Consider the following 27081-nt stretch of genomic DNA (forward strand, 5'->3'; position numbering starts at 1 on the left):
CACATCTTCTAACAAACTGTATGCTGTTGTAAAGGAATTCCACTCTGGAAGAATCTGAAGAAAAGGGAAGGTAAGGCATTCTCTAAAGGGGTATAATTTTGAAAAGAAATTCTTTATGACCTGTCTAGAAAAAGGGCTGACCTGATACACATAGGAAAAGGTGAATTGGAGCTGCTGGAATATTTTGGCTTGGTAAATTTGATTAATTTCGTCAGTCCACTTACATATGTTCTCTTCTGTTACGAGCCAAAAGTGACCATTATATTTTGACAATGCATAGATCAAAAATATGCTAATTTATACTTCTCCAAAATCTCTTCCTCTTGATTATTTTTCTTCTTTTAGCAGGCTATTATTTTCTCAAGAGGATTTACAAGTAGCATTCGCTGGTCATGACAAACCTTCAATTAACTGGCTTTCATGCAGCGTGTACTATTATCTCATTATCAAGTTGTCTTTTTGTTCTTTTTTTTTCACTTTCAAGATATTTATTTATTACAATTGGCCCACACAAAATTTCCTTAATTATTTTAAATGACACTTGTATTAGCATTAACACATTTTTTTTCATGAAGTTATTCTTGAAAAAGAATCGAGAACCCAATTTAAATTTGCTCTTAAATACCCTGGATTCAGAGAAACAAGCTCTAATAGGGGAACTGGGAATATAAATTCTAGTTTTGTTTGCTCAAATGAATCTCTCAGAGTCTTGGTTTCTTAATCTGTAAAATTAAAGAGTTATCCTATGAAGTTTTTAGGCTCTACGATATTGTGCATTTTTGTTTGGCCTTCTATTATGTAATAAAAATAATAAATGAAATAAAAACTAAGATTTCAGTTCAGTAATTGGCATTAGGTCTCTGAGTTCTTATAAAAAATAAACTCCTATAGATACCAGTTTTTCATCTCAAAAATAGGGTCAATAATTCTAAACTTTAGTTGTTATCTCTTTTAGCATATATGATGATGGCTTCTGCTACAATCTTAAATATTTATCACTTATTTTATACCCCTCGATACCACAAATTATTTTTCTGACAGATTTGTGTAGCTTTATTGTCACATACTAAATTTTTCAACATTCTATAAAATACACATTTAATTCAAATGTGTGTCTGGCTTAGTGGAAGCTAGTTGTATGCTGACTGTACATCAGTGTCACATAAAAGGTAGCTCAATGAGAACACAACCAGGAGAGCTGGAAAATAATTTAGAAATCTATTTTTGAAGGCATGAAGGATTTCCACTGTAGTGAGGAATTGAGAGGTCAAAATTCTGCACAGGAGGAAATTCAGACGTGAACCCAGAATTTGAAGATATTTTTTACCTATGGACCTAAAAAAAGCTTAGCAGAGGAGAAACTGCTCTGCAGAAAAGCCATGTAGTGGCAGCTGGAGTGAACATAAGCACAGTTTTAAAGTCTTAGAGGCCTCAATGTAATTCCACAAATAAACAGAAATAAAAGTTATTCCTATTTGTCATTTGAAAATATTATGAAGACTATTGATTTGACGAAGTCACATAACATATTAGAGAATTTCAAGCTCTAAATGAGAATCAGAGTATCATCTATTGAAATGAAGACTTTTAAAGCACAGATAGAATTTAGATACATATTTTTAATTCCATCATTTAGTTCATGACATTGGGGGTGGGTGGGATGAAGTGAGTCAGATCAAACTCACACCCTGATGATTTGGAGTTTGGATTTCCAGACCAGGGAACAAACTCATTTGTGTTTAAAATCTTTCAGCCCCACTCCCCTACCCCCACCAAAACCAAAACCAAAACAACAACAAAAACAAAAATAAAAACAAAACCTTTCAGCCCAAAGCAAATAAGTTACAACGCTAAGCTTGTTTCTTGTCACCTAAATATTACTCTTTCTTTTTTTATACTATGAAGTAGAAAAAGAGTCTATCAAACCAAACCACATGCACTGATGTTGACTTTTTTTTTTCATTATTGTGGCCTTAATGAGCAATAATACAAATCTGAAAGCAAATGTGTTCCTATCTCCGTGCAATAGGAACCTAACCATACTGAGTTGCCACTGCAGAGGAAAAACCACCATGGTTTTGTCCCTGGAAATCAAATGTATTTAATATGTTCTAAATACCCATACCATGCTTCTTCATAGTCTTTGCTAGAATGAGGAAAGCCAGGGACATCACGAATGCAATTTACCTGATAATTCCTGAATTTTCAAATCATATTTCATTACTCTTATCAAGAGAGAAATGTTTCTAACTTTATCACAAATTGTCTCATTGTACATAATCGATTATTATTTATAGTTAACTTTTGCTTTTTAAATGTATACTTTACTAATTACTTACCCTATTAAAGCTATTAAAGGTCCATTATTGTAGATTCTGTGTGTTTGTATATATTGTATCATTGGCCTTATAGGATGTTAATTATATAGCTTAATAAATTCTAAACTCCTCAAAGAAAGAAGACTTTCTAGGTTTTTTTGCAATTATCTTATTTATTATTATCAATGAACATTAAAATGAATTTCCAGAATATATATAAGTATAGCAAGCAAAAATAAATAACCTGGGTATGACACACATAAAATGATATACAGAAAATATTTGGAGAACTACAGACAAATGGCTATAGAGTTTTTTTCCTTAAAGTTAAAAACTGACCAGTCCAATAAGTATTCCAATTCCAATTTACTTTTGAACATGTTGGTTTAACAGAGGAGTTTAGGTTGACATTTACAACTCTTTCAGAAAACACGGGTATTATGATTACCAGAGAGGGTTAGAACCGTGCTCTAGTTTGGGGCCATGGTCTGGGATAAATGAAGCATCTAAATGGATTTGCTGGCAACACTAGGATTGCACCAAAATCGAAGTCCATAATTAGAAGTGCAAAAGGCTGCTTTTCACACTAGTAACCATTCTAACTTATTTTATGCTCTCTCTGAAGTCTTTCAGGATAGCATGCTTCATTTTTGCTTATTTAGCTCAACATACTTCATAATTATACTTATTTAGGGTGCAGTGGGAAAAGTCTTCAATCTGTATGTCTCAGTATTACAATGCTCTCCTTAAGTCTACATAAATTTGGAAATATTAATAAACACATGGTGTTCAGCATACGATACCTCCCTTCTTCTATTTTTATTTTTAAGATCAACGACTGACTCAATCAACACGATCTTATTAGAATATGTTATCTAACATTTCAGGTGAATAAACACAACAAATATGTTCACAACTACAAAATATGTACCAAGGAAAACATTGGCATCCATTAGTCAACCCTCTCATTTTTATAAAATGAGTATTATTATTTTATTGAAAGTAGAATTTAGCCTTCCTGAATATATTCAGTTGACCATATAATTTAATAGCAACTGATATTAAAGAATAAAGCCTACTAGTGTATGAAATTAGGAAAAAAATGATTAAATGCCTAATTCAAAATTATGGTAATTGAATTATATCATTATCTCCTTCTCAGGAACAAAGATCCAAAAAGAGAGCTAACTTCCGAAATAAGTGTTCAGATATGGTGGTTATTCTGTACATACTTAACAGAATAAGGTAGCTTAAATATACGAAAGTAAGTTTACCTAAACTGAGACTGGCAGAGCTACAATGAATTTATCCAATTATTTTCAACCTCTTGTCCTGTTAACCCACACCTCTGCAGATGATTTGCCTCAGACAGAAAAAGTGAGATTAATACTAGTGAACTTCCCCAAATTATAAAGATAATCATAGGTCAACTTAGCAGTTCTTCCTGCTACTCTCATGTTTCCTACCCCAACTTGTGGTCTTTATCTAATTTACTATTTTTTCTTTGCACATTCTTGTACTTTCTACTTTTCCCTTACGTCATCCTTATGGATACACACAAAGAACACATCTCTGTTCTGTACCTCTCTGCAGTCATCGCCTTATATCTTTTCTTTCTTTTATAGCCTATCCTTTTACAGAAGAGGCTCCACTCATTAAGTATCCTTTTTTATACATTCTCTAACACACAGCAAACTGCTTTCCGTTCAAAGCAATCCATTGGCAAATTACTCCAGCATTCCCTTAACTCCTTTTACTGAATTCCTTCTTTTCAGTGTTCTTTTTTTTTTTTTCAATAATTTGAGAGTGGGAGAGAACACACACACACACACACACACACACACACGCATGGGGAGGCAGAGGGAGAGGGAGAGAGAATCTCAAGTAGACTCCCTGCAGAGCTTGTGGAGCCCAACCCTGGCTCATCTCACCACCCTGAAATCATGACCTGAGCCGAAATCAAGAGTTGGACGCTTAACCCATGGAGCCACCCAGGCCCCCCTGGATTCCTTCTTTTCGGTATTCTTATTGTTTGGATGCTCTGTAGAATCAGGCAGTTTGAACAGTCTCTGTCCTGGTTCCTTATTTCTTAAATCACTTTCCTTCTGATTCTATTATTTGTCCCTTTAAGTTTCTTTTGGCAGGATCTAAACTCATATTGTCTTTAAAATATCTCATATACTCATATACTTTCTTGACTTCAAACAACAACGTTAGGATGACCATTCATATATCAGTAACCATCTGTGATCTAAATCTGTGATCCAGAAGTTTATATACCACCTGAGCCCTCTCAATTCATTTTCTTATTTGATCCTCACAGTACCTTTTGAGCTAGGCACTACTGTTTTCTCCTCAGAGATGAGAAAATTGAGGCTCAAAGAGGTTAATTAATTAGGTCACATCAAGAGCAATTTCCCTTCAAGGATAGGTTTGGGTGATAACAAAGCCGATTTATTCTCTTGACATAACTCAATACACCTTATTTCTTCTTTCTTTTGTAGCCTAGTACATTTGCTTCCTTTAAGCAAATGCTAACTGGTGATCCTTATCTGGAAGTTCCACTAGCATCTCAAAGTCAACATTTTCATAACGGACCCCTAACCCTTCAATTCCCAGCGCCTATGGATGCTAACTAGTGCAAAGGCAATGCCACATGGTGGGCATAAATCTTGTTACCTAATGCTCCCCCAGCACTAAATTCACTGAAGCATCCACACAGACATGTAGCACTCTGACTGTGTTCACTCGGTCTTTGAATTTATGAAAAAAAAAAATGCTTTCCATCCTCTATTTCTTCTCTTGGAAATGACACCAGTTGCCTAAATCAGAATTCCAAATGCCATAAATTATTATATCCCCTTATTCTTTATTTTTAATCAATTACTGTATCTTCTCAACTTTAGCTACTAAATATGATTTGAGTCTATCCTTCCCTCTGTGTTTCCACTGCTACTGTCTCAGTTAAGTCCATTATAATTTCTCACGTAAAAAACTGCGTTTTTCTCCAAAGAGGTCTCCCTAAACTTACTACTTTGTTATACCGTTGCCAAAATATACCTGTATTCTTAGTAAAAGTGTATATCTTTTTCCCCTAAAATTTAATAATCAGTTGTCCTGTATTCTTGACAAAACTTTAATTTTTTTGTAGGATTTACATAAGAAAATTCACACTCCCCAGGACAGCACAGAAGGCTCTTTGATCACTGCTTCTGACTTTATTTCTTCCCATAATGTACTTAGATGCTAATTCTAAACTGCTCTTACTGTCTTGAGTTTCCCTGACTGCTTCACATCCCTTTACCTTTGCTGAAGTTGACCCTGTAACGCTACTCTGGCTCTTCGATATCCTTTTAGTTCTTCAGACATACTCCCTGCTCCAACACGTCCATGATTACCTGCTGATTGTCATCTTTCAAACTGAGCATTACTTTACCCAGAGTGAAAACTTTTCTAATTAGAAGGAACACACCAACTCCCTTTGACGACTCCTTTGTATGCTTTTTTTAAATATATATATTTATAAATGCACCCTAATTACATTTATTTGCTTATAGGTCAAACTTTATCTGGAAGGATGAAGTACTTTATGGACATCTTCAAGAGCATTTAACAGTCTTTGTTTGCCCTGTGCACAATAGTATCTCTGACATATATTGTATGATATGTACATGCATATTTGTTAAATAAACACTGAGCAGCCTTCAGGCAGCTAAATATATTTCATTTATTCAGTAGCACTTACAGCTTTGTTCAGGATATTGAATAGTATTTACACAATCATATTCTTGGTCTTAAAGAACACAACCAAGCTTTATACATAATATACATGACAAAGAATCTCATAAATAAATTTTATGTGTGCTCTTCAAAGCTGTGAACATTATGCAAAAAAAAAAAAAAACCCACCTTTATATGCTGGGAATAAAAAAGGTAAAGCAAACATTTTAGAAGAAAAGCATTGAGAGGTAGATGAACAGAAAAGAATGCTTAATTAATACCCTCACTATGAAATGTCTTAAAAAGTTTGTAGTGGATGACTCTCTGATACATTTTGAGAAGAATCAACATAAATCATAATCGGAATTGATAAACAAAGCTGTAGAACTTCCCCGATCCCCACCTTCTCCCTCCATCTCAGAAAGACCCAGAGAAAAGGAAGAGGAGGAGGAAGAGGAAGACTTAAGTCTTCTCAAAATGTATATCGGAAAGGCTGGCACTTCACTTCTAACAACACACTGATATTTCTTTAAACTTTATTCTATAATATGTATTGTTTTATATACAAATAAAGTGTATAAATCTGTAATTGATTATATTATTTTACTTCAGGATTTGTTTTTTTCAAAGATTTATTTATTTTAGAGAGAGACAGAGAGAGTCGGTGGGGGGGCAGAGGAAGAAGGAGAGGAGAGAGAGAATTTCAAGCAGACTCCTCCCTGAGCACAATGCCCAATTTGGGACTTGATCCCACGACCTTGAGGTCATCACCTGAGCCAAAATCAAGAGTCGGACTCCCAAATGACTGAGCCACCCAGAGGCTCCACTGTACTTCAAGATTTGGCTTTATTGACTGACTTTTTCAGTTATTTATATCTGGAGAAAAACCCAGAATACTATTCAAACTTAATACTACCCCAGGAATACATTTCATTTGGTATATAATTTTATTTAGTTCACCATAATATCTAGGAACAAATAATTGTTTGTGCCTGATTTTACAATGTACTCTTAGAAAGTGACAGCATATCTCACCTTTAATTTGAAATTTTCCTGCAAATAATCTTAAGAAACACAATATTGTTAGCTGAATTAGAAAAAATACACGATGAAAGACAAAGCAATGTTATACAAAGCACAACTTATAAAACTTAGTATTTTTATAGTCATTTCACTGAAAAGAAGCTACATTATTAAATATTTGAGTGATCATGACCAAGGTTACAGAAAAAGCAAAAGATTTGAAAATTCTAACGTTTGATTCTGTCTTCTGCCCTTAAATTTTGTTCTTATTTAGTCTATTAAAAATAGATGCAGACTCAAGCTCAGAGATTCCTGATAGGGTTATTAAATATGCAAAATAAAATAAAATATCCTTGTGTCTCATTTAGCTTATCAGCTAAGCAGGATAAATGTTAGCGATACCTGTTTCCTTGAAAAATGCTTGACAAGAAGAATATGAAACTCATATCACACAGGCACAAAACATGAGGCTTTCTTATGTTTCTTCTTGAAAGACAGGTGTCAACCTTATTTGAAAAGACCTAGGTTAAGGTAGCTTCAACTACTGTAGAATTCAAATTTTTGTTTACATTAAAGAAAATAAGTAGGGAGAAGATTTTCTTACAAAAGGATTTTTTTTCTTCTAAAGACCAAGTTTACAAATAAATTTTTACCAGATGTCTCCTGGAATCAGATTGTGTTCTTCTGCATTTTCAAATGCTATTCAAATAATTTCAACTGTTTCTTTAAATATATGCAACTATAAGAAATATGATTACAGTGCCAATTTTGTTTTTGGAAAAAAGTATACTTCAGATTAAATATCCATATTTAATACTGTATTAGTGAGAAGTTAATATTAAAAATTAAAAATTTTGAAAATTCCCCCAAATTCTTAATATATTTGGAAGTTCAGGGTTATAAATCCACTCAAGACAAACAAAAATCTCTTTTAGATATGCCTGTTTATGAAGAAGATACATTTCCAGTTATTTTAATTCATTTTAGAACTTCATTAGTAAGAATACAGACTCTGCCCTAATGATAAATTATAACTTATAATTACTTTTAGCTGAATAACAAGGGATTAAAATGTTTTTTAAAAAACATTTCACAATAATTTCTCTCTGGTTTTCTTTCAACAACATTTCCTCATACTCAGCTGCTTAGCATTCTTTATGCAACAATGCAGACTTGATTAGAGCAGGGTAGATTATGATTTTCTCTTTGAAAGGATATTTATGCTCATTATGTGAAAATTTTTGCTGTATTGCGTATTTATGATTGTCTCCAGTGGTTAGGCATTTGAACCTCCTGGATAGCTATCAGAATAATATGACTAATAAAAACTTAGTATATGCGCAATCAAAGGCAGTTTTGAGTTCTTCATTTCCCCTTTCTCTACCGACCTCTATCCCTGAGGAGTTTGGCAATTTCTTATTTATATAAACTTCCCACTAATTAATTTTACATAAAGAATTTTTAAAAATGTTTAACTGAACATAGGTCTCCCAAACCGAGATAGCCCTTCTTTAGAAAAATAGTGTGTTTGTCACTGAGTTAGAAAAACCTGTGAAATATTTAACAATAATATGACTCACTGGGGGGGGGGGGGGAGGTGCCTGGGTGGCTCATTGGTTAAGCATCTGTCTGTGGCTCAGGTCATGGTCTCAGGGTCCTGAAACTGAGGCCTGTGTCGGGCTCCCTGCTCAGCGGGGAGTCTAATTCTCTCTCTCCCTCTCCTTCTGTGCTCTTTCTCTCTCTCAAATAAATAAATAAATAAAATCTTTAAAAAAATATGACTGACTAGGGATTTTATAATTCACAGCATAACATGACACTACATTAGGGTCCCAGGCCTGCCCAGCTGCCCTCTCATTTTCAATCCTAGCTGTGACAAGGTAATTTCTTCCCCTTCAGCTCCAGCAGGATCTGTCAGACCTGGTCCCAACTCCTTTAAGTGGTTTTGAGATGATGGTGCAGTAGAAATGGTGATTTAAAAAGATAATATTCTCCCCACTAATGATCAAGATTACTGTAATTGGGCACCTTTAATATAATAGTATTACTAGGAAGTAGATATATTTCATATCACAATCATGATCTTCAAACTGCTTTCCCGTGCATTAGATCATGCGAGCATCACAAAGAAATCTGTGAGTCACTACAGCAGATAGGCAGAACTTCCACCAACAAAAAGTACGGAGAGATCCGAGATGTTAAATAACTTGAGTTATAATATTTTATAGCAAAATAGTATATAAAAGGACCATACAGTCTTTTTAAATAAATGAATATTTCCACTGCATTGCCCAGTATCTCAACTATTATTGCTACTGATATCATTAATAATAAAATATGAATTTTATTAGAATTTTTATGTAGCTGGTCATTTTTACACAGCGTATCGGTTGAAAGAACTGGGGCAGATACAGGAATCTCTTCTTCAAATGTTACTTAAAATTATAGCAAATAGTCATCCTTGACAATAAAACACTAGAATATTGGGTAACCACTAAAAATGAGAAAGGTTAAAGAAACACATGAACAGACGATGTAATAATGCAAAAGGAAACTAGACTGATAATACATGGGCATGAAGTAAGGGAAGTGGAGAATGAGAAATGGAAAGGCACGCGGTTGGAAAGAGCCTGGACCCCAGCCCCGAAGCGTAGCCTTTTAATCCGGCTCCGCCCTCTTCCAAGGCATCTGACCCTTGTACGCGCTGCCTAACCTTCCTTTGACCATAAGTAAAACGGAGTACTGGTCTTACCTACCTTGTCAGGTTGGTAGGTGGATTAAATGAATTCATCTTTGAAAGATGCCAGGTACCCTATACCTTCCTCAACATTTTCGCAGGGGTCCTGACTCCAGGGCCTTGCCAGCACATGCCCCATCCCCGTGGCCGTGGGGAAGAGGGGTCCTCCTCCGCCTTTCTTTCTTCAGACACTGCAGCGTTAGCCTGGCGCACGGGGCTTGGGAGGAGAACCTCAGTTGGTTTCAGACCCTACTCGACCTTTGGCCAGATAATGTGCCCGAAGTAGCTCGTACGATGGCCTTGCCATGGTCCTCACTGACTCACTTAAACTGCCGCAGCTCTTATGTAAAAGTAGTCTTAATCTCCCATTCCACAGTGCACCCTGTGCCATCAGAAACTTCTCTGGCCTCCCCACTTCTGGCTCCTCTGAACTGAGCCAGGACTTTGCTCCTTAAAAATAAATTAGTATTCTAGCTAGCATTTTTTAACTGTTTAGCTCTGCGCCAGACCCTGCTAAATGCATTCCATGCATTATTTTATTCTCACATCAATTCTACGGAGAAGTAGTTTCGCTTATTATTCCCATTTTCCTGTGAGATTGCGGAGACCCGAGAGAGTAACGTGCTGTAGCTAACGCCGCAGGGAACGAGTGCGAGCAACTCAGTTCCGTTCAGCTTCCCACGCGCACTTCCAGCGCCCCTTCTGTGGGAACAGCCGTGTGCTGCACGCAAGAGAAAACGGCATGGATACGTTCTTTCCTTGAGTTTAGCAATATGACAAGTATATGAATCACCAATACAAGGTGCCTGGGCTAAATTCACGTCAAAGGGTCAAAGAGCTGTGATTAGAAAAACAAAAAACAAAAACAGTTGCTAGGTAACCTAGTAATTTAAGCGTTTGTGAAAGAAAAAAGAAAGGTCATAGATTAAAATGGTAGTATTTTGACTATAGAGGGCAATGTGTAAAATTATATCAAGCCTGTTGTTTCAGACTGGGGGAACGAAGCTGATTTATAATAAAAATTTTACATATAATACACATGCAGGAAATTTCAGACATATTAAGTACACAATTTGTTGAATTTTCTCTACACCAATGGAACTGCTATCAAGATTAACATAGGGCATGTTTCCAGCGCAAGAGAAAACCTCTGTGCGGCTGTTGGTAACCACACAGCTAAGTCTCGTTCTGATGTCTAACACTCTGCCTGCCCCAGGTTTTGCCTGTCCTCGACCTGCACGTAAAGAGCACGTACTGCTTTTTATGTTGGGCTCTTTTTGCATCTAATAATAAACATGTGAGATGCATCCATCTTGTATAACTCACGATTTTTTTCATTTTCCTTTTTGAGTAATATCTTATAGTAGGACTACACGACTTTGTTTCCAATCCATTGATGTGCTTTGTGTTATTTCCATGTTGGGGCCGTTATGGATAAATGGTGCGTGAAATGTTTGCGTATATAATTTGGTGTTCATGTACACTCATTTTTTGTTGGGTATTTATATATGTATATATAAATATATGCATATTTATATCTAGAAAAATTTCTGGTTTGTAATGTAGTCTGATTTTAATAGACACCATCAAACAGATTTCCAAAAGGGCTATATCTTTTAACACTCTCAAGCAAGTATGTGAGTTCCACTTGGTCCACATTCTTTCATTTTTTTTAAAGATTTTATTTATTTATTTGAGAGAGAGAGAGCGCCAGAGAGAGAACAAGTGGGAGGAGGGGCAGAGGGAGAAGCAGACTCCCCGCTGAGCAGGAGGCCTCCTGCTGGGCTCCATCCCAGGACCCTGGGATCATGACCCAGCGGAAGGCAGCCGCTTAACTGACCGAGCCACCCAGGTGCCCCCACTTGGTGCACATTTTACTGCCAGCACTGGTGTGGCTCTTTTTGAAATTTTTATCTGTACTCATTTTTAATTTGCATCTCCTTGAAGACTAATGGTGTTTGCCCATCTTTACATATGTCACATGCCAATCTAGATACATTTTTACTATGCTTTTGAGCATTTGAGGTCGTGTAGGCTAATGTTTTCTTTTTGCTGCTAATTTATATTCTACAGAGGAGCACTTTTCTCCACTCTGTAGATTGTATATTTTACTCAATGTCTTTTAATAAACATAAATTCTTAATGTTAGTGAATTTTAATACATCAATTTCCCATTCTGTTTGGTGCATTTCTGCCATGTTAAGTAAATCTTTGCCTAAATTTTTCTTTGTTGTGTCAACTTTAGCTTTATGTATTTTAAATCTGTTATTAGATATATTTAGACTGCTTTTCCTTCTTCGTGAATTGACCCTGTTTCCATTATGATGTTCCTCTTTATTTCGGGGAATATCCTTAACCTGCACTCTGCTTTTTTGTTTAGTGACTTTATATTTGTATTTTATTTAAGATCTAACTATAGGGGCACCTGGGTGGCTCAGTCAGTTGAGCCTCAGGCTCTTCATTTTGGCTCAGGTCATGATCTCGGGGTCTTGGGATCAAGCCCTGCATCAGACTCTCTGCTCGGTGCAGAGTCTGCTTGTCCCTCTTGCTCTGCTCCTCCCCCCTGGTCATCTGCTCTCTCTCTTTCTCTATCTAAAATAAGTAAATAAAATCTTAAAAAAAAATAAAATCTAACTATTTTCTTTTATTTGAAATTGCTTTCCTTTTAACAGACTACAGTGGGCTTTATTTTTTTAATGCAATTGTCTTAGTTTCCTATGGCTCTTAATAACACAAGACCACAAACCTGATGGCTTAGGTCAAATCAAATGTATTCTATTACAGTTATGGGGGCAGAAGTCGAAGTCAGTCCTATGGGGCTAAAATGAAAGGCGCTGGAGGGGCTGGTGTTTCTGGAGGTCCCAGGGAGAATCTGTTCCTCGGCTGTTCCAGCTTCGCATTCCACTGCCCACGGCCCCACGTGATATCACTTGCTCTTCCTTGCATCACTGCAAGGCCTTATTCTCTCCTGCTGTCAAAACTCTCTGCCTCCTTCTTAAAAGGACAATTGTGTTCACGTTAAAAGGCCACCAGGGGGTGCACCTGGTTGGCTCAGTCCATAGAGCATGCCACTCTTGATCTTGGGGTGGGGGCTTCAAGCCCCATGCTAGGCAGAGAGCGTACTTAAAAAAAAATATAAAAAGGCCACCAGGATAATACGGGGTAATCTCCCCATCTCAAAATCCCTAACATCTGAAAAGTTCCTTTTGCCATATTAACTAATATTGACAGATCCATAGATTAAAACCTGGATATTGTTGCAGGTTGTTTATCAGCCCACCATAGCAATCTATCTTTCTTTCTTTCTTTCTTTCTTTCTTTCTTTCTTTCTTTCTTTCTTTCTTTCTTTCTTTCTTTCTTTCTTTCTCTTTCTTTCTTTCTTTCTTTCTTTCTTTCTTTCTTTCTTTCTCTTTCTTTTTATTGGAGGGTATAGTTAATTTCTATTTAATATAATTAAATTATTTATGTATTTGGGTTCCATGTACCACTTGATTCCTCCTTTATGTCTCATCTCTTTTGGTTCCTTTATTTTTCTTGCCTTCTCTTAGATGATACGAATTATCACTTATGCTCTTTTTCTTCTCTATCGGCATGATATCCGTGCCCTTCTACTATACTTGCACTGCTTGCCCTGGAGATTGCACCATACTGTCTACACAATTTCTATTACTAATTTGACTATTTCCAAAACAATACAAAATTGTGTTGTAGTTTAATTCTTTTTAACTGTCCCATTTTTGAGTCTTTTAGTTATATATTTTAATTCTCCTTATATTTTAAATTTGGAGGTATTATTATATTTTGTTTATAAAAATCATATTCCTTATATTTCTCACATAGTCACTCTTTTCTTGTGCTCCTCCTTTGCATCTGAAATTTCATATTCCATCTTGGAACGTTTTCTGTCTGCCTGACGACGTCCCTTCCTTTAGTGCAGGTATACGGTTAATTCACCCACTTTCTTTCTCTTTACAAGAAGGTAGCTTTATTTACTTTCCATTGGTATAGAATTCTATGTCGAATTCTTTTTTTTAGTCTTATAAATATGCCATTCCGTCCCATTCCATTCTGTCCCTTGTTTTGAAAAGTGTGTTGTTTTTCTTATGGTTGTGAATTTGAAGGTAGTTCTTATTTTCTATTGCTGGCTTTAAGATTATGTTTTATTTAGTTTTCAGCAGTTTGAATAGGATGCAGTAGGTATTATTTTCTTAATGTTAACCACATTTGATGTTTGTAGAACTGCTTGTAACCCTAATTTGATGTATTTTATTACACTTTAGAAAATTTTAGCCAGTGTTTCTTCAAAATGATGCTTCCGTTTTACCCTCGGCATCCTCTACTCTTTCTCTAACTACATCTCAGGTTGCTTTTAGGATCCTACGTGACTCTTAGGTTCCTTACCATATTTTCCACACAAATTTTCTCTCTGTGGTTCTATGTGGATACCTTCTGTTGAACTTTCTTCTTGTTTACTAGTCTTCTGATCTGTTAGTAAGCATATGTATTGAATTTTTTCTATTCAAGTATAATTAACATACAGTATTATATTAGTTTTGGGTATACGATATGATTCAACAATTCTATACATTTCTCAGTGCTCATCAAGATCAGGGAGAGAGGGGGAGAGAACCTCAAGCAGATTCTCCACTGAGTGTGGAGCCCCATGCAGGCCTCGATCCCAGGACCCTGAGATAGTGACCTGAACTGGAAACAAGAGTAGGCCATTTGGCCGACTGAGCCGCACAAGTGTTCCAAGATAAGTGTACTCTTAATCCCCTGTATCGATTTCACCCATTTCCCCACCCACCTCCCTCCCCCGCCCCGGTTTGTTCTCTGTATTTAAGAGGCAGTCCCACTGTTGTCACCAAACACCGACCACTAACACAAACAGCAAGAGTCAGGTTTTTGTTCATCTCTTTTTTGTTTGTTTGTTTGTTCATTTGCTTTGTTTCTTAAATTCTACATCTGCGTGAAATCATGTGGTATTTGTCCTTCTTTGACTTATTTCACTTAGCATTATACCCTCTAGCTCTAGATGAATGGATAAAGAAGATGTGGTATATATATGTATACACACACACACACACACACACACACACACACACAACTAGAATATTACTCAGCCATAAAAAAGAATGAAATCTTGCCATTTGCAAAATTTGTATTTAATTTTTAAAACTTAATTTATTATACATATCAGTTATTTGATTTGTCTTATTAAATATAAAATTTCACTTACAAAATATATATGTATGTTACTTACTATTACAAATATTAAAATAAACACCAAGTTGAAATTTTAAAAGGACAATAAAACAATAAAGTTCTGATATTTTCTTCAACATTGGAGTTTTTCTCAGCACCCCAGTGGGTCATAGAATCCTTGAGGTAAATGATCTTGCCTTTAGAGAGCACTATTTTAAGTAATTTTAATTAAATAAATCACTGCAATGTGTATATACCTATGAAAATAGCAGCATATAGAGGTGAAACATAATAAATCCAGACTGTAGGCAGTTCTTGATAAGCACATGCTTTCAGGTATCTCTTAAGATAAGACCCTGGTGCCCACAATGTCTGGTGGACATGCTGCAAACTTCAGAACTCAACTATGTAGGGAGAATTCATCAGTGAGGCCTCTACTTTTTTCAACTGCCAGCCCTTCTTTTTCCCTGAGTAAGTCTATTCTCTTTTCAGACTGTCATGCAACCCCTGTACACCCGCAAGTGTCACTGTTTTATAAATTGTTTCTCGCCTACCTGCCCTTCCCTGCACTCTCTCCTCATGCACACCCTCCTATCCCACTAGGCGTAACTCACCTTGCCTCCTTTACCCTGCAGCAACCTCTCCTGTTACTAAATGGCCGCCACTAATCATCCACAGCCCGACTGTGTACCAACTGTCAGTGTACAAAGATTTTGTAGTGGGTCATTTCTATTTATGCATATCAAATAGTACCATGATAGGAGCTCCAAGTACAGAGATACAAGTGGCGTTAGAAGAGTTGGCTTATTAGGTGAGTGCATGGACATACGTACTCCTTCTATTGTTTATTTCTACCTTCAAATCTGAGCTTTCATCTAGTCTCATTTTCATTCATCCTGAAGAACTTCTTGTAGCTTTTCTTGCAATGCAGACCTTCTCTCTAAGATCAGAGTAAATAAATCCTTGGAGTATTTACCACCTTCCACCTTGGACAGTCCAGAATTCCAACCGGTCTCCCTACCCATTCCGACTGCTGAACCATCTGCTCACATATCTTGGATCTTTGCTATTTCTGTCTCATGTGAGCCTTGGAACCTTGCCCCATTCAACACCGGCAGGTTAGAATTCAGGGGAAAAAATTCAAGGGGAAAATTGCAGGCAGATTTTGAGGCTCACTTCTCTGGCGCACTTTTCTAAGATTGTGTGGCTTGAGGACCAGCCATCTGGGCAGCTGCTAGCACTAATTCTATTTATTAACTTTCCAACCTGAGGAGACCATATTTTTGCCTCGATGCCATTCCTCTGAGTTGGGAATTGGCCAAAGTTTTCAAGGCAAAGGGTGAAGTCATGCAACTCACATTCCTCATCAGCTGCTCCTCTTCCACTAACACCAGCCCCTGAAGACCCGACAAACAACATGCAACACCGCTTTCACTGTATTTGTCCTTGACAAATTGGCTGAAAATTGCTGTTTGTGTCTTTAGATGATGTAACTAAACTTGGAATCTACTAACACATATATTATCAATAATTTCCTGTATATCAGTGTTCACATGATTATACATTGTTTCAACATATATTTAAAATTATTTAGGAACTTTAAGAAAGCTTTCATGGAACATAAACCACTGTCATTCCAGGCTGGTGGCTCAGTTTATCATCTTCACTATTTTTAATTATCTTTATACAAAAGGAATTTTGAAGTCATTCAAAGACTGTTAGACATTTTATTTCAGATTGAGTTATGAAGAACTTATTTTAGCCTCTAGGTATATAGATACTGCTTTAAAAACGCAAGCATCTTCATAATATAGATTCTGAGTGGCAGGAGAGCAAGATTTTGCATTAGAACTACAAAATAAGCATATTTGTATCTCTGGGGAGTACAGGAAATAATCTTCAAACTCTGGTAAAATAAATGGCTTTTTGTCAGCTTTCCTTTTTAAAGGAGAACTTATCTGTTAATAGTTTTTGCTTTAATAGGGAGAACATGATTATGCCACCATCAAACATTTAAAATTGAAATGCTATAAATTGCTTTCTTTAAAGAAAAAATAAAGATTTCTAATGGCTAAATAGCACTTTCCTATGTGCTTCATGCACCAAAGGGTACCCTGGAAAATACATTTTGCATGTGCAGGCATGCTGCAGAGCAGATTTGAAGAGATAAGTGACAATACATGCTGCTTATTACAGAACTGAATCTCAGTGCTTTAGCAAAAATTGAAAATGGAAAGGCAAACAATATTTTCTTACCCATCAGTAAAATAAATACCATTCAAATAGTTATATGCAACTTTAAAAGTGTTATTGCTTATATTAACATTTATTAATCACGATACACAATTTCATACACAGAGAATTTATTAGTTCATAATAGCAATATGAAAACACAAACAACTAGAAAAACCAGGTCTCTCGGTGGAAAAATAAAAGAAATTTTGCAACTGAATAATGCTGCCTGTGACCAAAGACTTGCAATTCATATCTGTGTTTGAGGTGTGTGAAACTGCCCAATCTTCCCCTAGCAGTTCATAGGGAATGCTTTCAATCTCAGACTTTCACAGTTCCTTGAGTTTTGCAAACCCCACCAGCACTTAAACAGGGTGCTGTCAAACTTCCCCAATATTTCTAAAGCTGTGAGCCTTGTAGGAAAATTTTAAATTCCCAGGCCATTTAAAGTGGTACTTATTTGTATCCAGAGAAATAAAGAATCACGTATACCTCAAAATTCTTGGAATCGAAATAAGTTAAAATTCTATGTTGGCATCGGGAGAGTGAAACATAAAATGTATGCAAAATGCTTGCTATTTAGGTAGAGTTGGCAAATCAAAGCTTTAGTTTTATATTTACACTTACATACACTGAAAATAAATCTGGAAAGGACCTTTAGAATTTAGACTCAACACTTAAATTTGTACCTAACACACTTTAGAAAGCACATTTAATTTAAATTAGTGAGCTTTATCTATACTGATTAGTAACAAGGAATAGTCATTTTCTGAATAATTAAAATTAAGTATAATATTTAAAAATTTATATAGTAACCATAAAGTCAGTTTACCTATCACATTAATATTTAAATTATTCCCTAATATTTTGGAAAGGTATAATCTTGCTTTATATAAGATTATTTAAAAATTTAAATTAGAGCAATAAGACACTTATCTAAAATAGTTGTAAAAGATAGTATGTTGATGTACATAGTTGTAAAAGTCTAATTAAAGTTTTCTTCTCATTGCTTCTCTTAACCAATTTAAAAGAACAAAATATTGCAAAAAACCAGTAGCCATAAATTGTGTTGTTGGGCCTATAAAATAGAGATATAATATATAAGACTGTACAAGGAAGGAGGGAGAGAAATGGATTATCCAATTGAATTTATTGTCATTAAGTGTCATTTATTGAATTACTCAATTCATTGTCGTTTTGGCACTCTTCTGTCTTAGAAGTTCAAGCATTAAGAGTACACCTATAAACATACATATACGTATAAGAATGTATACATACATATAAAATCTATACATAAGAATATATGCCTATAAGAATACAAATGTGTGTGTAGATAATATATATACATATATATATATTAGAGCTTGATTATTTCTTCTTGGTTCTTCATTTTACTTCAGTGTATGAACTCAGTATAATATTATACTTAGCAATACATAAATTTTTAATAATTTAAGATCACAATATTTGCTTATATCTATTATTTTGAGCTATATTTATTTCTATAACTGTTTGCAAATAATAAACAATACACACTTCTTGTAAATCCAAACAATATGAAGTATTTTTTATTGAATAAAAATAAAAAGTTTCTTTCATTAGAAACTTAAGCTTTCTCTTCACTGCATGTCTTAACTAGAACCATTCGTTTTTAGATTTATAAAAAAACATTATACATCTATTGTTTCCTTTTTAAAAAATCTTTAAAGAAGTAAGTAGTTGCTTAAAATATAAAATCATTTTTAATAAAATTATGCAATTTTCAATTGGACATAAGTATACATAATATATTTTTGTTAATATATCACAGGAAATATTTCCAGAAGTGAAATTGCTGATTGAAAGGATATAAATGGTTTCACTCATTTATGGAACATCAGAAATAGGAAGATCAGTAGGAGAAGGAAGGGAAGAATGAAGGGGGTTAAACAGAAGGGGGAATGAACCTTGAGAGACTGTAGACTCTGGGAAACAAACTGAGGGCTTCAGAGGGGAGGGGGGTAGGGGACTGGGATAGGCCGGTGATGGGTATTAAGGAGGGCACATGTTGCATGGTGCACTGGGTGTTATATGCAAATAATGAATCATGGAACATTACCTCAGAAACTAAGGATATACGGTATGGTGACTAACATAACATTATAAAAAATTATTATAAAATTAAAAAAAGAAAGGATATAAATATTTTTTCTATTTTCATGAGAATCTTCAAGTTCTCCTTCAAAAAAATTGCATTGATTTCCATCTCCAAAACATAATGAACAAGGATGCTGATTCTACCACAAAGTTGCCAAAAACAGTTTTCAAGACTTTTATAAATCTGATAATAAAAAAATACTATTTGATTATTTTTAATCATATTTCTTGATTGATACTGAAATTAATTGTCTTTTTTATTTTTTATTAAGGTGTAATTGACATGTAGCGTATTAGTTTCAGATCTACAACGTAGTGATCTGATATTTGTACATAATGTAAAATGATCACCACAATAAGTCTAGTTAGCATCTATCATGGTACATAGTTATAATTTTTTTATGATTGTCTTTACATATGCTTAAATGTTGTATCTTTTGCTCAGATGCTAGTTATCCTTGGACTGGACACAAAATGTTTGTGAGCCTTTACTTCCTCATGGAGATAATGGAAGTAAAGGATTTTATTTTATTTTTTTAAAGATTTTATTTATTTATTTGACAGAGATAGAGACAGCCAGCGAGAGAGGGAACACAAGCAGGGGGAGTGGGAGAAGAAGAAGCAGGCTCATAGCAGAGGAGCCTGATGTGGGGCTCGATCCCATAACGCCGGGATCACGCCCTGAGCCGAAGGCAGACGCTTAACCGCTGTGCCACCCAGGTGCCCCTAAAATGGATTTTAAACCACGAGATTATTAAAAATCAATAAGATCCAACATGTGTCAGGATCAAAGCAGATTTCCAGAGGCCTTGGTAACAAAGATAGTTGATTAGCCGAAACTGGGAGAGGCTAAACCCCAGTCTTCATTCCCGGTAATGACACAAAATTCTCTGCCTGGCCACCAGGTGAAGAGGTAGATAAAAAAGAGATAAAGATTAAAAGACATGACAACAGGAAAGCTATGGGTTGCAAAATGTTAAAGCAGGGCAATGACAATGAGAAAGGGGGGGGGGTAATTATGGTCTACTGGCATAGCTGACTAGCTTGGAATAAATTTCCATCTTTCCAGATACATGAAAAAGGATGTGTCAATAAAACCTCGATGATAGAAGTCAGATCCTCCATGTGGTAGCTATGTACTTAGCTAGGTACTTAGTACTATTCGAAACATCCATATTTAGTGATCCAGCTTGAATGATTAAATTTGTCTTTTGATAATATTACTTTAAAAATAATTTTAGACTTTGTATTTTCACTAACACCTACTTATCCACTACACAATTATGACAGAATGGAGTAACAGATACAAGACATTCTTACAATATAAGCAGGGATTTGCGCTTTTGCTTACGTTTTAACCTGTAAAATCATTAGTTTTCTGATTTCTGGCTCTTGGTTGTAACGTGTGCTTGTAATGCTAATAAATTAAAATTTAGTTGCGTCGATTTAGTAGAACCAAATCCAGACTTTTTTTTTTAAAGATTTTATTTATTTATTCGACAGAGATAGAGACAGCCAGCGAGAGAGGGAACACAAGCAGGGGGAGTGGGAGAGGAAGAAGCAGGCTCATAGCGGAGGAGCCTGATGTGGGGCTCGATCCCATAACGCCAGGATCACGCCCTGAGCTGAAGGCAGACGCTTAACCGCTGTGCCACTCAGGCGCCCCTTGAATCCAGACATTTGATGATGTTATTCTTTTTAAGAAAATGTATACTAGAAGAAACAAAAAGTTATGTTAGTTTTTTTCTCCTATCAAACACTAAAATAAAAGGCCTAATTATTCAGTAAGACTAAGAAGAGTGAACAGACTTAAGACTTAAAAACTAAATATTCAAAGGAAAAAAATGGTTATTTCTGTTTGAAGACTAATTGGGTTAGTTAAAGAAGTATGTAAATGTCCTTATTTTAGAGTGGTTGATAAATCCCTGAGCTATAATATGGTTGCCAAAAATGTAAATAAACTTCATTACTACATAATAAAACAGCTCAGCTTTAAAATTGGTCAGTTTATTGATTTTAGTGGCAAGGGATTTGAATGTGTTTTCTTTGTTTGCTGTTAATTTCTTGCTTTCTGAAACCAATCTGTTATTGCCAATGGAGAATTATACATGCAGATATTATTATAATCAGACATAAAATGAAGTGTAGGCTCTTGGGCTGTTTATGATAAATTACGAAAACAGCTCTTTTATAATCTTTCTCAAGTGCAGAAGATATCAGTGTGGGCTATTTTGAAACTTTTATGATTTTTTGGTTATTTATTTTTCATCAGAATTAGTGAATTTTGATTCATTCAGTTCAGTCTCAGAGTCTGAAACTCATTGGTTCAATCTTCTTGTGTTTTTCACATTTGCATTTTGAAATAATCAAAATCAAGTCATACCTTTTCTCACAAGATGCTTGACTGTGTCCTCCCAAGTTTTACTCACGAAGTATAATATCCTCTCATCGATCAATTCTAATTTTTTAGTCTCTTCTGAACTTTCTGCTCAAATGCTACCTGTTCATGTACTGAATTCCCTATACTGTGTGCTTCTCATATAATTTTTCATACTCTGTTCTTTTAAAATTATTTTTATCTGCATAGAGATCTCATGTCCAATTTTAGCTTTAATACTCCAGGAGAAAGTGTTACTGAGTGTTGAAAGTAGGACCAATCCCTAAGAGTAATTTTTATTTGTGAGCATATGGTTAAGTATTCAATATGCCAATTTTCATTCTCTATCTTATAATAATTGACAGGTAAATTCACAATCAGTATCTGTTTTGAAATTGTTAAAAACAGAATCACATTTTAAAATTCCACAAGAAGACACTTGTGGAGGTAATTCCTGTCTAGCACTTAAGAAGCAGTATATAAAATATTTTATTCAAACGTTCTGGATATCAATCATATATCAATTCAGAACCCAAGGCAGGCCTCACTGTTTTTCATGTCCCAGCATAGAAGGTATTGATACCCCATGGCAATCAAGAAACTGATGTCTTAGCTAGGGTATGAGCCCTAGCAACCGACGTTTCAGTAGATACAGCAGATTGGTACATAGAGTGGTCACTGCAGTGCCCAGGTGAGATGATGTACTGCCAAGGACGCTGATTGCCCTTGGAATGCAGTGCCATGTTTAATGCAGTAACATTTCCTTTGTGTTTTAAACAACACCCAAGGCCACTGCCAAATGAGTCTGGGGCCATCCACCAAAGTTAACATCCTCCATGTGGTAGCTATGTACTTAGCTAGGTACTTAGTACTATTCGAAACATCCATATTTAGTGATCCAGCTTGAATGATTAAATTTGCCTTTTGATAATATTACTTTAAAAATAATTTTAGACTTTGTATTTTCACTAACACCTACTTATCCACTGCACAATTATGACAGAATGGAGTAACAGATACAAGACATTCTTACAATATACGCAGGGATTTGCACTTTTGCTTATAAGGAATTGGCAAATTGAGTATATTTGGCTCACTCCCTGCAAATGAGTGTTCTTCTTAAAATTTTATTATTATTATTATTATTATTATTAGCAAGTGAATGTTCTAAATATGCCTTGATTTGTGTGGACATTGCATCTGACCTAACCCAAACTAACTTTCCCTCATCATTGTGCGAAGCAGCCTGCCATCATTACGGGATTAGAGAAGCTGAATAACAATCACTTCATCAACTAAACAGTGATCAGAAGTCACAATGCAAAAGTCATGGTGTGCAAGACTGAGCAAAAGACAATGATATTGAGTGGAGGTTCATCCTTCCTATAACCTGCAGCAGCAGGGTTGGTAGAAAGGAAACAGAATATTAAAGCAGCATATTAAATTACTAACAGGTAAAACCATCTTGTCCAGGTAGACTACAGTACCATCTCAGGCTTTACTACATTTAAATGACCACCCAGTAGGGCCTGTTGCCCCAAAAGCCAGACTGGGGACCCCTGCCGAGTCACCTCAATACTGTAAAAGAATCAAAGTTACAGAAAACAGCCATTGCCCTGACTTTCACTGTGGATCTATGTGCTATTCTGCTGGGAACAACAAACTCCATCCTGCCTGGGAAAGGAGTTGTCCCCTGGAATTTGCAATGGGACATCCTGCGGGGATGGGTGAGTTACTTTGCACCCCTAGGTGAGGAGGAACTGCACAATCTCCACTGGGATCCCATTGTCTTGTTGCAGGCTGGACCAGTTGAAATACATTATACCTTAAATGGAACACACACCACTGAAAGAGGGGAGAAGGTGAGGGTCTTATCTGGCAGCACTGCCAGTGCCCCCTCCCCTGGCAAACACGTATGGTATATGCAACTTGGTCAAATTCTTAAAGCTGCAGCCACATTAGTATCTAAAGATCAGGCTAAGTTCCCCATACTAGTTCCTAATAAATGTCTTTTTAAACTTAGACCTCTGCTGCTCCTACAGTGTCCAGTCACGAGGTGGACGCCTGATGAAAGTACCTTTCTCCAGTGGTCTCACTTGTATGCCTGACAAAGGAATCAATCCAATTGTTGGGCATGTAGGCAGCTGCCCCCTCTAGCTCATCAGAATCACCAAGGTGGGTATCATTACTCCAGGGAAAGGACTAAAAAGCCCTAAAACAATACTTAAGGATGAATAAGCTATGACTAGTACTTTGATATTACCAATATTGATCCAGAAACCTGGCCTGTGACATACACTATCAATAACCCTGGACATGGGTATTCTTTTGGTGTCAATTATACTACACAAGCAGCCCATCAAATTGCTAGCCAGAAAGGTCCCATAAATACCACTGTCAGAGTCATAGGTAGCTATTCTCAGATTTGGTATAAGTTTATTTGGTTTACCCTGGGTTATAAACATTTGAACACCCAGGGACCCCTATATTTGGAACAGAAAAATCACTCTAAACAGAACCAACCCTGGTGTCCCAGAAATATGGGATGGATACCTCTGGAACTGTGTAGTCATTCTGTCATATTAAAATATAGCAGGCGGTTTGGCACAGACGGGTCACACCACCCATGTATTTATTGGGTGGTCCAAATGGAACCCAATGGTTGTGTGCCACATAACCTGTGTCTTCTACCTGGGTAGTTGGGCCACTGCACCCTCGGTTTTCTCTGAACATAGGGGGAGTCTGCCCCACAGTAACAAGAATTTCCAACCACCCTCTCCTCAAGGCCAGGTGGACACCTTTCTGTTTTCCACTGGTACAATATTTAAAATAATATATCTGATAAAAATAACTTGTATCCCCAAATAAGCAAATACTTCAAATTCAAATACAAGAAAATTGATTAATAAACTGTGGTGCATCTTTTCAATGGAATATTACTCAACAATAAAAAGAAATGAGCTATGAAGCCATGCGAATAAATGCATGAATCTTAATTGCATATTGGTAATTTAAAGAAGACAGTCTGAAAAAGGCTACATACCGTGCATAATGCCATTGATATGACATTTTGAAAAGGCGGATTTATAGAGACATACAGTGATCTGTAATTGCCAGGCATTTAGGGAGCTGCAAAGTGAAGCACAAAGGATGTTTTATGGTAGTTAAGTTCCATGGGATCACTGTACCTGACCCTCTAGCTTGTCAAACCCCCAGAACCACACAGCACAAGAAGTGAACTTCAAAGTATGCAAATTTTTATAAAAATCCTTTAGGAAGTCAGAATATTCTGGGATGGAATAAAAGCTGTGATAAAAGAATCTGACTACATTGCATATATACAAAATAGCCTAATTGAAATGGATGAGAGAAAATGGTCTGAATTAAATATCTGGAAATGTGTGGATATCATATGACTAAAAACCAAAAGTACATAAACATTGTCCTGCTATTGATAAAGTTTTTCCCCATGAATTTAACAATTCTCAAAACATGTATACTGGAGTAGAACAATTAAGAAATAAAGAGCATATGAAGGGGGATACATTTTTCACTGCTGAAGTGGGAAGCTACTGACAAGGAGGAGGAAAAGTAGAATAATCCAGGTGGTACTAGCTTACAGATGAAGGCATTAGTACAAACTTGTATTTAACTTAATATATATATTAATACATATAATAATATATTATTAATTAATATATATTAATGTATTACACACATGTTTATATGTATATGTACATACATATGCACAGATATAAAAATATTTATGGGTATGTACACACACGAGTTAGTATATACATGTATGTTTTCTTGCTGTGTTAGCTGAGGTGGTCTAGAAACAGGACACCCTCAAAGCAACTAGCTCTTTTTTTTTTATTTATATATAAAAAGATTTGTATTTATTTATTTGACACAGAGAGAGAGAGCACAAGCAGAGGGAGCAGCAGAGGGAGAGGGAGAAGCAGGCTCCTCACTGAGCAGGGAGCCCGATGTGGGGCTTGATCCCAGGACCCTGGAATCATGACCTGGGGTGAATGAAGGTAGACACTTAACCGACTGAGCCACCCAGGCATCCAAACCAACTAGTTCTTGAGGCCAGGTCTTGTTTCCCCGCCCTCCTTCCCCCAAAAAGTATTTCCTGGAGAAATTTCTGATTCTAGGGCTGTGAAAAAGGATATATAAATGTAGTCAGACAGTAAGGAAGTGCCCCAAACAAATAAAACGCCGTAATAGGGGTATGTCAAAGGATACAGGAACCAAATGAAAAATTTTCTTGTTGTTGGAAGAATTTGAGAAATGACATAAATAATATATTACTGATATAAGCAAATGATTGAAAAAATAGAATAGACTGGAAAATCCCTCGTACAGAAAAAAAAAAAAAATCCTAATAATTTACATAGGCAGTGCCCTCTCAAGGAGGAGGAGCAATACTTTCCATCCATTAAGTGTGGGCTGTGCTCAGTGACTTTCTCCTAAAAACTGAGGAGAAAAATGAGTAACTATAGTGGAATAAATATAATAAAAATAATAAGTCAGGTGATCAAGGTCAAAATAAATAGTAATCATGCCATTAGTATGTACCCTAAAGATAATGTGTTGGGAATGGTCCTTTGCATCTGTAGTCCTCTCCAGAACCCACACCTTAGTATAATCACGAAACACATCAGACAAACCCCAACTGGGGACATTCCACAAAATGCCTGGCAAGTGTTTCTCAAAACTGCCATGTACATATTGAGAAAGAATACAATGAAAATGGACTTCATCTTCAAGGCAAAAATTGTCTATTATGAAATCATAAATATTAAAACATGATGAAATTCCTTAATGCATCTACAAATATACCTCTGGAAAAAAAGAGAAGGTAAAAAACAAGTTTACATTTTCATTAAGTGGAAAAGAATTCATCAGTTTGTTCATAAATCAGATCCCATCCTTTTATTATATACACGAAAAATCCATTTTAAGTATATTCTTGAATATTACTAAGAACTGTCTTTTTTTAAATGATTTCTTAGGTTTTTAGATTTTTTAAAAGATTTTATTTATTTATTTCAGACAGAGTGAGAGTGAGAGAGAGAGCACGAGTGGCAGTGGGGAGAGAAGCAGACTTTCCACTGAGCAGGGAGCCTGATGTGGGGCTCCATCCCAGCACCCTGGAATCATGACCTGAGCCAAAGGCAGAAGCTTAGCTGACTGAGTCACCCAGATGCCCCTAGACTCATCTTTTAAAGTTTTATTGAAACATACTTGTGAGTTTTAATTAGGATGATATTAGATGTAATTTGGGGGAATGCATATTATAATTTTAAATACTTCAATAGTTTTTA

The 27081-nt window shown here is 35.8% G+C and overlaps 1 long non-coding RNA gene across 1 annotated transcript; it reads left to right on the plus strand.

The window, feature by feature from the left end:
- On the plus strand, positions 1 to 26954 carry LOC130543304 (uncharacterized). The gene is made up of 3 exons (XR_008958557.1): positions 1 to 70; positions 23772 to 23923; positions 26810 to 26954. It is a non-coding gene; the product is annotated as an uncharacterized LOC130543304 (long non-coding RNA).
- The last annotated feature ends 127 nt before the right edge of the window (positions 26955 to 27081 follow it).

This window comes from Ursus arctos, unplaced genomic scaffold (assembly GCF_023065955.2).
Source record: "Ursus arctos isolate Adak ecotype North America unplaced genomic scaffold, UrsArc2.0 scaffold_11, whole genome shotgun sequence".
NCBI classification, from domain to species: Eukaryota; Metazoa; Chordata; class Mammalia; order Carnivora; family Ursidae; genus Ursus; species Ursus arctos.